The sequence below is a fragment of the Cricetulus griseus genome, chromosome 6 (assembly GCF_003668045.3).
Source record: "Cricetulus griseus strain 17A/GY chromosome 6, alternate assembly CriGri-PICRH-1.0, whole genome shotgun sequence".
NCBI classification, from domain to species: Eukaryota; Metazoa; Chordata; class Mammalia; order Rodentia; family Cricetidae; genus Cricetulus; species Cricetulus griseus.
The window spans coordinates 69,673,886-69,689,638 of record NC_048599.1 but is presented as its reverse complement, the minus strand read 5'-3'; positions in this window follow the sequence as shown (position 1 = coordinate 69,689,638).

The following is a 15,753-nucleotide window of genomic DNA, read 5'->3' as shown; positions in this document are numbered from 1 at the left end:
TGTGTTACTTTTAACTTGAAAGAAATGCTAATTTGATATTGCATATAGAACATATAATTTTCCTAGATTTGCTTTAATAATAAAGATAGCATTATGGACTGAATAGATTATATTCAGGAATATATATGCATATAATAGTAATTAGTGAAAAATGAGACAATGACTTTTGTGGGGCAGAGTATATGGGAGATTGTGGAGGCGAGAAAGGGAAAGATCATACTGAAATTGAATTAAAATGAAAATAAAATAAACATTATTTCAGAACAATTTTCAGGTATAGAAAAATTGTGAGGATAGTAAGAGTTTTTATATATTAATCTCTAACTCAATTGATCATATTATTGATCATATTATTTAGATTAGCATAGCACTTTTAACAGACTAGGCTTTACTCTGTAGTTCAGGTCGGTAGGAAATTTGCTGTGTAACAACCCAGGCTGTCCTAGAGCTCATGATACACATTCATATACATCAATTCTGGAATCACAGTCATGTTCAAGCATGTCCTGTTTGCATGATTTTTTTGAGGGGTTGGGTTTTTTTTGTTGTTGTTGTTTTTTTGTGACAGTGTTTCTCTGTGTAGCTTTGAAGCCTGTCTGGGAACTAGCTCTTATAGACCAGGCTGGCCTTAAACTCACAGATATCTGCCTGCATCTGCCTCCCAAGTGCTGGGATTAAAGGCATGAGCCACCACTGCCTGGCAACATTACACCATTTTTATATAATTCTGACTTCTTTACGATTACTCAATATTTTTTTCCTGTTCCAGAAAACCATCCAGATTCCATACCAGATTTAGCTGTCATACCTTTTTAGACTCTCTTCTGTGTGACAGTGAGTAACTTTATTTGTAATTATTAAATGATTAGGTTCTTTTGAAACCAGTTGGAAATCAAATAGTAAGTTATTTTAAAGAAGTACTTAGAAAAATACCACTGAGCTTTGCTATCACTAAGATCAATGGTATACTCTCAGGAGAGTATTTGTTTATTAAATCCAGGTAAAGATAGATTTCTTTGCTTTATTCATAAGATATATGACATTGGTTTGTTATGTTTTTGCTTCTATTTAGATTATTGTGACAAGGTGTCCCTATGTAGCCCTGGATGGCCTAGAATTTCTGATTTTTCTACTTCAATAACATAAGGAGATTATTGGCTTGAAGCACTACCTTGGTTACAGTACTAGATTTTAGCCCTACCTATACATTAATATTACCTGGGTATCTTTAATAAACAGCAATGCCCCATCCAAGGCTTATCAAATCAAAATCTCAGGGGAATAGAATCAGTGTTAAATTGTTCTCCAGGTGAAGTCAATGTGGCCAGTTGAAAAGTCCTGCTTCAGCATCTCTCCACCATCTCTGAGAAAGATATGAGAAGGAGTCATGATCTACCATGCCAATTTTACACAGCACTGGATCTTGGTGGCAACACTTTTACGGTGAATTTTATACAGTGTATGTTTGGCCTCACTTACCTCTCCAAATTTATCTCTTCCCATCCAAGTTTGAGATTACCTCTATTTTTTCTTTCCCCATTGAGTCCAGTTTTTTTTTTTCAGATATTCTTTGGATAGAGACCTGAAATAATGTGCTGTCAAACTACCAAAGTTAAACCTCATTATAGAAAAGTGACAGTTTCTCAGGAAAATGGGAATCAGTCTACTTTTAGATCCAGCAATTCCTCTCGTGGGCATATACCCAAAGAATGCACATTAATACAACAAGGGTATACGTTCAACTGTGTTCATAGCAGCATTCTTTGTAATAGTCAGAACCTGGAAGAAACTTAGATGCCCCTCAACTGATGAATGGATAGAGAAAATGTGGTACATTTACATAATGAAATAATACTCAGCAGAAAAAAAAAAAGCAATGGAATCTTGAAATTCGAAGGCAAATGGATGGAACTAGACGAAACCATCCTGAGTGAGGTAACCCAATCACAAAAAGACAAATATGGTATGTACTCACTCATATATCAATTCAAGACATAGAGTAAAGGACTTCCACCCTACAATCCTCATCACCAAAAGAACTAGGAAACAAGAAGGACTCTAAGAGAGGAATGCATGGACCCAGGAGAAGGGGAAGTGGCAGGATCTCCTGAGCTAATTGGGAGCATGGGGTAGGGGAAACAGTGCTGGGAGAATGAGAGAGGGAGAAGAGGAGGAAATGGAGGAGCAGGAAAGTAGAGTCTGGGGAAGAATAGAGGAGAGCAGGATGAGAGATTCCATAACAAAGGAAGCCATTCTAGGTTCAAGGAGAGATCTGGCACTAGGGAGATTTCCAGAGATCTACAAGAGATTGTTAGATCTACCAACTAACAATCTAGGCAATGGTGGAGAGGATACCCTAAATGCCCTTCCCCTATAATGAGACCGATGACTGCTTTGTATGCCATCCTAGAGCTCTGATCCAGTGGCCGATGGAAGCAGAAGCAGAAACCTACAGCTAAACACTGAACTGAATTCTGGAACCCAGTTGCAGAGAGGGAGGAGTGAAGAGCAAAGAGGTCGGGACTAGGCTGGTGAAGCCCATGGAGACAGCTGAGTTGAGCAAGGGGGAGCACGTGGACCCCAGACTGCTGATTGGGAGGCCAGCACAGGACTGATCCAGACCCCTGAACATGGGTGTCAATGAGGAGGCCTCGGCACTCTACGAGGCCCCTGGTAGTGAATCAGTATTTATCCCTGGTGTAAGAAGGGACTTTGGGAGCCCATCCCATATGGAGGGATGCTCTCTCAGCCTGGTAATATGGGGGAGGGTCTAGGCTCTGCCAAGGATGATATGACTGACTTTGGGGAACCCCTATGGAGGGTCTTACCCTCTCTGGGGAGCAGAGGATGGATGAGGTGGGGGCTGCTGGGAGGTTGGAGGGGGCAGGGAGGAAAAGGAGATTGACATGTGAAACAGCCTTGTTTCTAATTTGAACTAATAAAAAATAATCTCTTGGAAAAAAAGGAAAAGTGACTCTTCTTTTGGTAATCATTATCGCCAACCGGTGGTAGAATTACTTGTCTAGCTCCCCTCACATGCTAAGGTTTTATCTGATTAGGCTTTGCAAGGTCTTGTTTCTGCTGTTACAAGTACTATGAGTTTTTCTGTGCATCCACTTTGCTGTATTTAAAATGCAGTTTTCTTGAAGCTAAACTACCTCTGGTTCTTGCAGCCCCCTGCCCCTTCTTTCACAAAGACCCCTGAGCCTCAACAAAATTGTAATGTTAGAATGTTTGTTTTAGGGTTGAGATCTCCCTAGTCTTTTCTCTGCAGGTTGACCAATTGGGGGTATCTCTATGTCAATTGCCAACTACTGCAATGAGAAACTATGGTGATGAATGTTGAGAGGTTCTCTAATGTATGGGTTGAACAAGAAGTTACTGAGAATCATCTGAATACCGTATCTATTTAGCTGAATAATAATAGTATTAGGTTCCACCCAGGACCTGCTACAGGTTCTTGGGTCCATATAGTAGTGTCATGTAAGAGTTCCATGTCATGGAGTGGACATTAAGTTCAACTCTTTGAAAGTAGTTTCTTTCTTTCTTTCTTTCTTTCTTTCTTTCTTTCTTTCTTTCTTTCTTTCTTTCTTTCTCTGTTACTCATGTAACATTCATATCACTATCCCTTCAGTGAACTTCTCCTTTCTGGCCAAGTCAGTCATTGTAGCTTGCAACATTCACAGCTGGGTGAGACAGAGACCTACTTTTCACTTCTGGTAGCTTGCATAACATTTTCTAACACAATGAATTCTAGCTAGTAGGGATGCACCTTCCAAGTAAGAACTAGTTTGAAATCCACATGATCTGTGATACAAGTGTGTAGTATCTTCAGGGCTAGTATCTTACCATCAAGCTCTTAGGGTTATCAGAAATATTGGCTATATATATTGCTATTGCCCTACACCTCAAAAAGAGCTAACCCATTCCTAATTCTGTAGTTTATTTTTGTTAGTGTGGGTTGTCTGTTTGTGGTAGTATTATATCCTCTTTAATCATTAATGAGACCATTAATTTGGAAATTTCCTTAAAACAGAACAGAAACAGAGAAAACTTTAGATTTCTCAAGTCTACGCCAACAAGTTTCAGGGTTCTTTTTTGTTTTTGTTTTTTACCTTTTTAGATATCAGGTTGAACAAACTGCAGATGCTTGCTGAAATAAGGACAACTGGACCTCTTTTGGTGTATAAAAAGGAAAGTCATTGCTTTCCTTTAACAATGTAAATTTGAAACACAGTTGTCTTTGGGCAAGATTCTTATGAAAATCCTATTAGTAGTTAGGTATAATCACCAAGCTTTCTCACAAATCTACAAAGTAAGGGTCTTGGCATTTTAGCTCCTCAGTGGGGAAAATCATCAATTGAATGATTGAAATGAATTTAAATTATTAATACAGACTACTAACTGCACCAATGACTAAATGTGCTTGCCATGTGAGAGTCAGACAGCACAAGATGTTGAGATGCAGCTTAGTCTGGGACAAGGCATCTGTGCACACTTCTTCCTCACCCAGCTACTTTCTGGTTCTGTATTGCCACTAAATTAGCCTCTCCAAGCCCCTTCTCTTTCCAGAGCAGAAAATATACTCTTAGCTTCCTCTTCAGCTAGGTGTCACCATGCTTTAGGTGTTTAGTAGAATTTTATCGCATTTTTAATGGCCTATGAGTTCTAAGACACAATCAGCATCTCTATTACATCCATAAGCTGGTGAGTTAGTGTTAATTGCTTACCACTCTTCCTTTGTTTTTCTGAATTTAGAAGCTACAAAGATCAGCACTTAATTTTCAGTATCACTTATGCTAGGGTAATGTGGTAACATAAATACCAGCAAATTTGATGAGGAATCAGGGTATATGCTATGAAAAGTTAAATAGTAGAAAGTGTTGCAAGAAAATAAATGATGGCTAGACGTCAAAGGAAACCTAGGAAAATGTGGATGGGTTTGATTTATGTGAGTAACATTATTGGGTTTGGGTTTTACAAAGATCATTGAAAGATTGGGCAGTGATCCTGCACACCTTCAATCTCAGCACTTGGGAGACAGAGGCAGGTAGATCTCTTGAGTTTGCAGCAAGCCTGGTCCACAAAGCAATTTCCAGGACAGCCAAAGCTACAAGAAACCGAAAGCCACAAAAAAGAAAGAAAGAATGAAAGAAAGAAAGAAAGAAAGAAAGATCATTGAGTGTGGAATGAAAGGTAGTGATATCAAGATATTTTACATGTGACCAAAACAGAAACAAAGCATCAAGCTAGAGTTTAAAAAGGAAAAAACAAAAATAAAAACTAAAACAAAAAACGAGAGTGAATGGAGGGACTGGCTTTCCAGTGATAGAAGGGCATGATGAGCATTGGGCAACTGATGAGATGATGACCATGAAAAGAAGATATCTACTCAGACAATATGAATTAGGTAGATTTTGACTTGAGCACACTGACTTCCAACTGCATATAGAAAGTTACTTGGACACACCAAGGTTCTGTGTCTCTCCCTCTCCTCTATACAAAAGACAGGGTTCTTTTTACCAGGATGGTGCTCTGGACTCCACTTATTTTCCAGGGATACAAAGAATACACTGCAGAAGATAGCATGTCACAGAGCTCAACACAGTCTCCAGCCTGATAGTGGACAATATCCAAGAGATCACTGTCCCAATCAGCATGTGAAGCATGTTTCTATACCATTCTGTAGACTCTCCAGAATAAGCAGCTTTTCCTAAGGGATTTTTTGTTCTGTCTAGGAGATTGACAGAGCAATTTAGATTGAATCTTCTAGGGCAAGCCACAGTATATCCTTATTCTTTATGAGAAATCCTCTGCTATACAGAAATAAGGTTTAGGCATTCTGGAACCAGGTTTAGATAGCTATATCTACTAATGGCCTTTCAGTCAGCTCAGGTTGTCACATTTCTTTCCTGGACAACAGATGTAACTCAGGCCCCCATTCTTATGACTAGTAACTAGAGTCTTGCTATCTCAGTATTTTCTTTTACAGGCTGTAGACCATGAAGGAGTTATCTGGACACAATGTCCTCCAGGACTGATGACAGCCAACTACCTACATAGCACTTTCCATCTTCTGACTCTACTTATCTTGAAGAGTCTTTTGACAGTAATAATAAAAGAGAAAAATATATGTCTCAGAACATCTAAACATCCTTTCATTGTCAGTCATTAGTGGTACAGAATTCTAAGGATTTACCACATAGTGAGAGACTTATGGGTCACAAAATGAATACACATTTATCTCTATCCTTGACTCCAAATGTTAAGTGAGTAAAGGAGTTTTGGCAGTTTAAATTGGTGCTAAAATCTATTCTTCAATAGTCCAGACATTTCCTATCTTTTCCATATTCTCTAGTTTTCCCCAGGACTTTGGATTCAGCTTTTAAATTTTAATAAATGTCTGCTAGGATAGGGCAATTCATTAAGCCACCATTCACCATCAACACTTAGTGCATATGATTCTGAGACTAGAGAAATAAGCAAATCCCCAGTAATGGAGTGAAAGTGCTTTATCTGTTAGAAATTCATTTTACTGAAAGATAATGGGATAGCCCTAGTAATGATGTCTGAAATAACTGGGGTGTATTGATTTCACATAACAAGAAACCTGGATGCTGGCATTGACTCAGCTGCTTATGTTCCAAGGCTCATCTCCACCTTTATCTGACATTTGTTTTATGGGTTAGCTTTTTGTCTTTCAATTCTTGATCCACAGTTGTAAGATGACTGACCTGGCTCCAGGAAGCATGACCAATGATGACTGTCAAAGGCAAAAGTTGAGGCAAAAGGTATGACCCACTTTAAGCATTTGGAAAATGATTCAAGTTTGCCTTTGGGAAAAAAGAAATTATTTTCTACAACTGGCCTTCATAATGTTGTCTGATTTTGCCATTCCTTCAAAGATGAAGTTGTGAATAATTTTCCAAATATCAGTGATGTTTGACTTATTACTCAAAGCTATCTGGAAAATTGGAGTAAGTTGATTAAAACCAGGAAAACAAAAACACGGTATGTACTCTCCCATAGGCGGTTATTAGGAGTAACAGGATAGCCAAACTACAATCCACAGCCCTCAGAGGCTAGGTAACAAGGAAGGTCCAAAGAGGGATGCATATGTTTCTGTAGGAAGAGGAAGTGGAAAAGATCTTCTGTATAAACTGGGGGTGGGAGTTTGGGGGATGGAGAGATGGGAACTAGAGGAACAGGTTTGGTACAGGAGGCAGGTTGGAGGCAGGATGGAAGCACATTTTGGAGTTAGGAAGAAACTTGGTTCCCGGAACCTATAAGGATGACTCCAGCTAAGACTTCTAGCAATGGTAGAGAGGGTTCCTGAACCGGCCATCTACTGTAAGCAGATTGGTGACTTCCATAATTGCCATCAGAGATTCTCTATCCAGTAACTGATGGAAGCAGAGGTGGAGATTCACAGACAAGCACTGTGCTGAGTTCTAAGAGTCTTGCAGAAGAAATGGAGGAGGCATTGTACCAGCTAAGAGGGTCATGATGAGGGAACCCACAAAGACAGCTGACCTGAACTCCTGTGATCTTATAGACATTGGAGAGACAGCTAGGTAGCCTTCATGGGGACAGTCTAGGCCCTATGTATGTGTGTGACAATTGTGTATCTTGGCCTTTTAGCTTAGGCTCTAACAGTGAGAGCAGGACCTCTTCCTGGGGTCTAGTTGGCTTTTGGTAACCTGCTCCCCATGCTGGATTACCTGACCATGCCTTGACAGAAGGGGAGGCTCTTGGTCCTGCCTCAATTTGATGGGCCATTCTTTGTGCAAGCCCATGGGAGGCCTGTCCCTTTCTGAATGGAGATAGAGGAAGAATGGATGGGAGGTTGGACTGGAAAGAGAAGGGGGAAAGAGGGAGGTTGGTATGTAAAATAATTGAAGAAATGTTTAAATAAAAGAGAAATTATGTAAAAAACATTAATTTTTTATTTGTTTTTTTAATTTTTATTTAAATTAGAAACAAGCTTGTTTTACATGTCAATCCCAGTTCCCTCTCTATCCCTTTGTTCTTCCCCACTGACCTCCCACAGCATCCCTTTTCTGCTTCCAAGGGAGGGTTTAGGCCTTCTATGGGGGATCTTCAAAGTCTGTCATATCATTTGGGTCAGGGCCTAGGCCCTCCCCGATGTGTGTAGGCTGAGAAAGTATCCATCTATGTGGAATGGGTACCAAAGTACATTCTTTGGCTAGGGATAAATACTGATCTACTACCAGAGGCCCCATAAATTGCCCAGGCCTCCTCATTGACACCCATGTTCAGGAGGTCTGGATCAGTCCTATGCTGGTTTCCCAGCTATCAATCTGGGGTCCATGAGCTCCCCCTTGTTCAGGTTAGCTGTTTCTGTGGGTTTCTCCAGCCTGGTTTTGATGCCTTTGCTCATCACTCCTCCCTCTCTGCAACTGGATTCCAGACTTCAGCCCAGTGTTTAGCTGTGGGTGTCTGTTTCTCCTCCCATCAGCTATTGGATGAAGGCTCTAGGATGGCATATAAGGTAGCCATCAATCTCATTATCGGAGAAGGGCATTTAAAGTAGCCTCTCAACTATTAGATTGTTAGTTGGGGTCAACCTTGTAGATCTCTGGACATTTCCCTAGTGTAAGTTTTCTCTTTAAACCTACACTGGCTCCCTCTATTATGGTATCTCTTGTCTTGTTCTTCTCTGTTCTTCCCCTTACTCAATCTTCTTGCTCTTTTATGTCCTCTGATCCATTCCTCTTCTCCCCTTCTCTTTCTCCTATCCCTCCCCCACTCCCCACCCCCGTGCTCCCAATTAGCTCAGGAGATCTTGTTCCTTTCCCCTTCTTGGGTGATCATGCATGTCTCTCTTAGGGTCCTCCTTGTTTCCTAGCTTCTCTGGCATTGTGGATTGTCTGCTAGCTCAGAGAGGCTGAGCTTATAATCCTTTACTATATGTCTAAAACCCATATATGAGTGAGGACATACAAACAAAAAAAACCCAGAAGACTTCATTTCAATAAAAGGAAAAATGATATCTTTCGTTTTAGGTCTCATTAGCTAGTTTTAAGTACCTGACAATGTGACTTAGAGAAAAAGTTAGGTTTTGTTTCCTCCAGGTTGTGCATCCTATCATGGTGAAGAAGAAATGATATTGATAAAGAAGAGTGAGGTAGCTCATTTCATTACATTCACATTCAGGCATTAGACAGAGATGAACATTGTTATTCAGCTGGTTTTCCCCTTTTCTTTCACTCTGGAGCTCCAGCCTAGGCAATGGTGCTGCCCACATTTAGGATGGGTCCCCTCCCTTCAATTAGCTCGGTCTAAAAGTTCCCTAGCTGACATGTCTACAGCATTATTCCAATGGTGATTATAAATCTCTTCAATTTGACAGTAACACTAGCTATCAGTATTCCACTCCTTGTCAACATGATACCCAAATACACTACTTTTAAACACAATGCTTCATTTCTTAGACAAGGCTAATGACTATCTGATAAAGAAAAACACATTCAATTTCATTTCAAAAAATGTCACAATCTTTAAAACTAGTGCCAAGATTGCTTGAAATCCAAAGTTTCACCTCAAGGCAGTCTCTTAACTGCAAACTTTGATAAACTAATATCAAGTTATAAGCTTTCAATCTACATTTTGTCACAGAGTATACATCTTACTTCTGAAGGGAAGAGTGGGCACATAGCATGAAAAACTAGGGTCAAGAACAAAGCAAGCATCATAAACAGCAAATTTCACAGCCCCGTGTCTGGCATCTTGGGTTTATAACAAAATCATTTGAACTTGAAAGAATTTAGCAAGCACTGCACCTTCATCTCTACTGCCTGCAATGTATTTATTGAACATCCCTTTTGGCCCAGCTTCCCTCTATGTCCTCAGCTTTCCTTAATGGAGAGTTGATGATCCTGGAATCTTCAATATTCTGGGATTCCACAACAAGTTATATTTCAAAAGGAGCTCCATAATATCTTCTTGCATTTCTGTGACCCTTCCATGCAAACCTGACCTCAAAATGTCATTATAACTACAGATTAAGACTCTAGAATCTTCAAGCTTTGCATTTCTTATGTCTGAGAAACCTTCACATGGGTGGTGATGTCAGTTACTGTCAGCACTAGATGTGTCCTGGCTCCCTTGGGTCATTGTAGTCCTGGGACCCTGTTTCTGAGGAAGATGCTGGATCAGAAGTCTTCTCATCTCTTGTTCCCTTTTCAAATAGATTTGTTTGCCCATAAGTTAGAGCCTACAACCAGTGATGGTTTGTACTCATAGAACCTTTCCTATTGTTCCAGAGAAGAGAACAAAGTTCTCTAATATTACAGGTATTTGCCACTCATGCCACCACCTGGCAGGACTTTGGATCCTGTGGCTCCAACTCAGCAGCAACCATGATATGCAGGATTAAATAAGTCTCTATTGTTCTATTCATCAAGAAGACTCAGGAGTCAAAGGCTGCAGTTTAAGTCTGCTAGCTCAGAGAGGCTGAGTAGCAACTAGTTGACTTTGCTTTTTGGCGGGAGTCACTGCAAGGGACATCTTTTCCCTCATCCCAGAACCAAAAGGAAGCTTAAACTCCACACCCAGAGCTTTCCTTCCTGTATGTCTTTTCTATCCAATTTTCTGGTTTCTATATGGCCAGTTCCAGCCAGCCAGTCAATACTCCACTCCCTGAATCAAGGTATAACTTTATTGGGCAGTCTCGAGAGTATCAGAGTCCAGATCAAAATACCCTACAACGTCACAGTCTAAATGATTAAAACATCCTCTGCTGTAGAAATTACTCCATTACTTTTAATTCAGGCACATGAATGTTCTCAGAACAGAAGAGGAATGTTGCCCGAATGAAGCAAGAGTGGGCTCGAGTCCAATTTCTATAAAAATATTTATTCGTTTTTGAAATATCATGATCCCTACCTTCACAGTCCATGTCTCTCTTGGAATTCTGGTTTTCCAAATTCCAGTTGTATTTATAGTATTCCATGACTTTTCTATCCCAAAATTCCAAGACTTTCTATGCATCTTCCACAAGGCAGTTCAAAATTCATAATGAACCACATGGTCAGTTTTACCACTTCAGGAAAGCCAATTCTAAGTAACAATTTTCTGTGTTAGTTACTTTTTATTCTTGGTGTTGCTATATCCAAATGCTCAATAAAAACACCTGAAGTAAGGAAAGGGTTATTTTCTGTTATTCTCTGAGCATATAGAAGTCCCTGATGAATTGGAAGGCATTATAGAAGGAAAGTGAAACATTTAGTCATACTGTGACCTCAAGCAGGAAACAGACAGAAATTGATGCTCACCTCCTTTGTATTCAGCTAAGGCCCCAGCCCTCAGAATGGAGTTGCCAGTATTTAGCTATATAGGTACTTGTTTCTACTTCAGTTAACTCATTCTAGAAACTCCATCACAGGACATACCCAGAGGGTTGTTTCCATGGTGATTCTAAATCTCACCAAGTTGACAATCAAGATCAAACATCCTCTAGGCCAGAGGTTCTCAATTTCTAGGTCACTACCCCTTTGTGGGTCACATGACCCCTTCAAGGCATTCCCTAGACCATAGGAAAATAAATATATTTGCATTACAATTCATTGCAGTAGCAAAATTACAGTTATGAAGTAACAAAGAAATAATTTTATGGTTGGGGTCACCAGAACATGAAGAACTATATTAAAGGATCGAAGCTTTAGGAAGGTTGAGAACCATTTCTAGGCCTTTCCTTTATTTAACTCAAGAAAAGGGGTGGTTTTGAGACAAAAGGAAAAGGGTCCTTTTTCTACTTTATGGAGTATAATATTAGGAAATAACATATTCCTAATTTTTTTACAGTTTATAGAATGTATACTTTTGATACAATCTGTGGTTTGTATGCTAGTTGTCATCTACTGGTAACATTCTGGCCTCTTCTCCAACATAATAAAAATAGAATCAAAGTAAAGGGTTCATGGGAAATTGCTGTTTACAAAGAACAGCTACTTTTGAAGGTGAGTGGACTAATGGTTGTTGAACAAAAGAGGCAGTATATGTAGGAGCCTCAAATTAAATAGTCCTTTTTTATCTAAAGGGTGTCACTGTGCACATGCACACACCTACATAGTCCTGGCACTAAGAGCCTGTGCAAGCAGTGTTATCCCTGATAACAAAAATATGAAACTAAGGTGTTAACATAGAGGAGAATATATGAATCACAGTCTGTCATTCTCTTCAACAGAAAATGATATGGCAACCAGTAACTGTGTGTTAAGCACAACACTAATGACATCATCTTATGTCTTTTATTACTACCCATATGCAAAAATTTACGTTTTCTCAGCATTCATCAAATATGACAGTTCTATATGGCACTATCTCAAAACTGAAAACTGACAACAAACCAAGCTTAAAGAAACCGAAGGAAAAATATAGAAAATTATAAATTAATAGTGTGGAAAATGAACACATAATAACCCTCCACCAAGTCCATACATGATTTTTTTGAAAATACATTAATTTTGACAATTAACTATATAAAAAGAATTCTGCTGTTTTATGGAGATCAGGATCCATAGGACTGAAAATATTTGTGTTTGTCTTTTTTTGTGTTTTTGTTTTGTTTTTGTATTTTAACATTAGTGTTAGCAGTTCTACAGAATATCTCAGTATAACATGAACAAATGCCCTTACCACAGAATATTTCACTGTGGTTTCTAGCATCACTGTTTTCTTACTCTTTCTCAGCTACCTACTTTCAGATCAGTTTGAGACTTAAGGAATCTAAGTCAATGTGGCTGTTGCCCTTTGGACATCTGCTCTTTACTTTATATGGTCAGGGTAGTGAAAAAATGTTAGACTGAAATGAACATGTTATGTCATTGGAAAACAATGGCATCTGGGCAGAATTATATACCTGCTTTTAAAGACTCCATTCTCCCTCATGGGCATGGTATTCGGGCTGTTATTCCTCTAAAGCAAACAAAGGCAAGTGTTTAGGCTCCTAAATGACTTTGGAGTGATAATGTCCTCAACAAAAGAGGGAGAGCTTAGAGGCTGCTGGGAGAAATCAGACTTTTGAGTTAGCCTTATGAAGAGGAAGGGAACCACGGGAATGCATTTTGCTCTTAGAGAGCAAGGCCAGTTAATGTCAGATTCATTATTGCCTTGAAAAATACTCCTGACTCATGCAGCTTTATTAAACTCTCAATGCAGTTGAAGATGAACCATTCTTTTGAAGAATTTCTTGTTTCCACATAATGAAAGCATCTCAGACAGCTATTCTTACTTTTCTAGGGTCAGTTAGTGCTCTCCTGATTTCTAACTTGCTTGGGCATGTTTCAGCAAGAAGATGGAATGACAAAACTGACCTAAAACCCTAATTATAGAGGGAGCTTATCAACAGCCTTACCTGAGGTACAACCAGGAAGAGCTGCAAGAAACTTGAGGCAGGAACTTCATCATCTCTGTATGATGGTATAGGGAACGCAAGGTTTGTTTTCCTTCCAAACTGAGTTGAATTAGGTTGGATTCTGAATGAGGCTCTGGGTCATGAAAAAAGAACCTGAAAGAAAAATAAGCTCTTTGAAAATACATCAAGTATGAAATGAGCTACGGGCCCGAAGGGATATTCAGGAGGGTGGCAATAAAAACTGGCCCATGATCCATCTCAGTGTTCCAAAGGCGTGGAATTCAGTGAAGGAAGAGATGAGATGGGAGAGGAAGACAGTAATTAGAGGTCATATAATGGTTTCCAGCCTAACTAGTATGTCATTGGTGTTTAGCTAATATTGGCAGCTTGCTGTTCCTATTTTAATCATTAGTAAATCAATTAGTTACAATAAGTAATGATTAAACCATATGCTAGGCAAGACCATTTTTATTATTCACATGCTTCATCTTGCTTGAATTTACATAAGCTTATACTTACTTTCAGTATCTCCATTTGACTGATGAGAAGAATATACCTTAGAAATATTGTATAAAATATCCAAGTGGCACATTCATGATATGAAGGAAACAATAATCAATAAGTAAATACATGTATGAGTTCACCAGTCTATTACTTTGAGAGCTACTGTCTGTTTATGTACCATGTAAAAGAAACAAACAATAAACCTGTTGGCAGGCCTAGGTTCTGACTAAGATGTTTCTACCCTACTCTCATATTGTGCTCTTGTTTTCTCCTAATAGCCCTTGTATTTGTAGACAGTTGTCAATTTACAATATCAAATAAAGTATAAAACAGATGCTTTTACTGGGTGAGAAATACTCTAAGTCAGTGCTTAAGTGACTCCAACACACACACACACACACACACACACACACACACACACACACACACACTTAAAAAAAACAATGCTCTTCATACCTAGCCATTTATAGCCATATCACTGGTCTGAATATGAACTGCAACAGGTTATTCCTTTGTCAAGTTGGGCAACTTTTGTCCTTTTCCAAGCTTCAGACTGCAATGAAGACAATATTATCGGAGTGGCCTTTCTTTTGGTGATGTATTTATAAATATATTACTTGGATTTTTCATAAAAATTGCATCATGTGTGTTTTTTTTTTCGACAGCCTTATATCATACAGAGTAATGATGTACCACCAACATTTCTAAGTCACTAAGGACAATGTGTCTTGAGAAAGTAAGGGGAAGGGCAAGTAGGAACAAGAATATTACACTTATGAGAAGGGTTGACCCCTCACCTCTACCACCCTGACAGACTTGATGACCTATCTTCCAGGTAAGAAAGCCTTGACACTGGAATTACGTTACCAGAGGATTACATGTTCAATTCTTACTTAGAACTCTGAGTCCTGATGTGCAGGAGGGCAGCCTTGAGGAGCTAAAGTGGCTTTATTCTCCTTGGCACTAATGGCTGACAGCACGATCAGTGGGAAGAACAGAAATTCACGAAGACCAATGATGTGACATTGCACAGTGTTTTCCCTCCTCAGGAAGAGTATGGGGATGCTTAACAACTCTGATGAAGAGCAGCTTTGTTGCCCTGTAATGGGATACAGAGTAGTTACAATCGGAGTCTCGAGAAATGACTCAGAAGAGGGATTGCTCTTTTGGTTCAGCACTACCAAAGTTTTGTTGGCATCCACTGCCTATGGAGCTGTTTCGGTCCCAGAGAGAGTTGAGATACAAGAGCGTGAGGGAGGTCACAGTACAGCATGGCATGGTGCTAAAAGGTGCCTCTAGACTCCAGAGCTGTAGGGCAGGAAGTGTGCAAAAGACCCAGATGAAAACATGCTTCCTGTTTATCTACTGCTTTCATCATACAGATACCTTGAGGCAGCAAACTGGTATATGTAAGGACCTGTCATTGGCTACACTTATGCCTAATGTCCTTCCTGGGAGAAATCTGCGACTCATATTTGCCTAATACATAAAATATCATTAGCTGTCTGCTCTGCTATTACTTTGTGTGTATGGCAGTGAGCCAGCATTTTAGGCATTTGCCTGTCTATTGTCAATAACCTCTTGGCTATTCAACATATTTATCTGTCTGTCCCTTGCTTTAATAATGAACATGTTTGAAAATCAGAAAAAGATTGATGCATCCTCGGGTATGGGCCACATTCCTTTTCATTACTTTCTTGAAATGAAAAAAAAAATTGCAAACAAGAATTCTTTATAAACTTGGTTTAATTCTTGCGAGCACGTTTGTGAGTCATTTTATGAATGGCTCCTGCTTCAAATTAGGCTCTGCTTCCGCTTCCAATGAGCCTCTAGTATTACATCTAATATTGTTTCCTCTCAGCAATTGAAAT